Source organism: Corapipo altera, unplaced genomic scaffold, assembly GCF_003945725.1.
Source record: "Corapipo altera isolate COAL_440 unplaced genomic scaffold, ASM394572v1 22, whole genome shotgun sequence".
Lineage (NCBI taxonomy): Eukaryota > Metazoa > Chordata > Aves > Passeriformes > Pipridae > Corapipo > Corapipo altera.
In genome coordinates this window covers 4,653,183-4,655,371 of record NW_020884886.1, presented here as the reverse complement: position 1 = coordinate 4,655,371, position 2,189 = coordinate 4,653,183, and positions in this window count along the sequence as shown.

Below are 2,189 nucleotides of genomic sequence, written 5' to 3'. Positions count from 1 at the left end.
TTTCACACAAAATGTAGCAAAGCAACAAAAAATTTTCAGAGGGAATAAAATATGATCAGTTCCTATAGCTTGAGGAGACTCTAACCCATGCCAGCTCTAAGTCTTTAGATTGCATTGAAAAAAAAAAATTATGCCAGAAGGTCCAGGTGATTGCAACTACTTGCAACAAAGATTCTGTCCTCTTTCATCCCTTTACAACAGCCAGTGCATCAGAAGTGAGAAAATTTGAAGATGTCCCTGCTCATTGCAGATGGGTTGGACTAGATAACCTTTAAAGGTACCTTCCAACTCTAACTATTCTGTGATACTATAATAAATTGGATGTTCCAGAGTGATATATATATATAGTAGACAGCAGAAATAGTCTCCCCCTAGATGGTGAGCCTCTGCGACAGTACCTCTTCTACTGCCTGGACAGTAGAAAGCCTGTTATGTACAGCAGGGCGGAGAGAGTGAGATATTCATCTTCACTTCCAAAATGACATTCTTAAATATCAGGAGGAGTGGTTTCTAGCTGGTTTGCACTCTTCAGATAGCATGGAGTAAATATTTGGGCATACACCTTATGTAAAAGGCACACCCACAGGAAAGCAGCAGCAGTGCTGCTGCCTTCACTGGCCCTGTGCAAAGGAGGAGTAAGAAGAAAAGGAGAAGGAGGGCTGGAGTTCCTCCAAACGCCACTGATTCATTCACAACAGAATAGATTATAAACTAACTTGGGCGTCAAATTGTAAACTGGTATTGAATAGCAATAAATCAACCCAAAGCCTTGGGTCAAACAGTCCCCCTTCAGCATTAAGCCATGAAATGAGTGGATAATGGCATTGATGTTTATCACTGTTATTAGTTTTTTATTGTTGAGAATAAAACAACCATGGTTTTTTTTAATAGAAGTAGAAAGGCTACAATTTAAGACACTGTCTGTCTTTTTTGTTATTATCCTAGTACCACCTAGTTACCACTGTGTTCCTCGGCAATGCCATTGATTTAACTGGGCTTACTTCTGATTTGCACCAGCATAACTAAACAGAAAATCAGACAACTAGCTTGTATGGATAAATCTCCTTCCCTGTCCTTCATGAATGATCCTCCGAGCAGAGATTAAAGTACTGCATATATTAAATAAATGAACATTCAATGCCATCTGCTGGGGTATACAGAAATATGCAATACCAGGCTTACAGAACAAGAGCAACAAATGTGAAAAGGGTGTTCAGGCAGAAGCAGTTGTAAGGGAGGGTTGTGGGATACTGCCTGTCCTTAGTACACTTCAGCACCTAGGTACAACCCCTGGACAAGAAGTAGATTTGGGTTTAACTCTCTCCTTGACACAAAAGCCTTTCAGTGTGCAATTCTCCCTTTTTCCTAAGTATTAGAGCATATTTTAATTATATGTTATTGATTAGTCTTAATAGAAAGACTTTCATGTTCTACTTTTGAAATCAAGCTATTATGTAGCCACAGATGCAAGATTTGTGAGGTTACAGGTAGTGTAAGAAAGGATTGCAACAGTCCAAAACAAGAGCAAGTACCGGGCAAGGTCATATCATGGCTGTTTTGCATTAAATAGTCACTGGATTAAATGTGTAAATCAGGTTAAGTGCAGAACTTGGGAGTCTCTTCTGAAGTGAATTCACTCTCCTGTTCGCCAGCTCTTTGGCCCTTGTGCTCTCCTGGCTGTAACATGAGACAACTTTGTGGGCAGACGGACACCACTGACAAGAGTTTATAGCCTGATAGCTGGAGTGTTCTCAGTTTTGGGGTTTTCTTCTGCTGCTAAGGGAACAACACACATTTGTATTCACAAAGGGATTTCCAGATCAGGATCCCCAATCTCACCATGGTGAGCTCTCACAGTTCTGCACCAAGTAGCAAAACTCAGGAGAAAGAGAGGAGTTCAAGCACATCCTTTTTTGGGTGTTCCTGGTAGGCAGGCTTAGGCGTGCTTATGGTTGTGAATTTCATTTCCACACAGCTACTTCCTCAAGCATTGTATAGGTCAACAAACTCACGGGTGGATTTGCTTAATCTCCTTTGTTTCAGTATCTCTAAAATACTGTGCAGTTGGCAGATTTTTATTCTGTTAGATAAATTATTAGTTAGTGTATCATTTTCTACAGAATGAGACCTGCTGACAGTTCTTCTCCATTTCATACAGAAACCAGAAGAACTATTCCTGATAACACCTA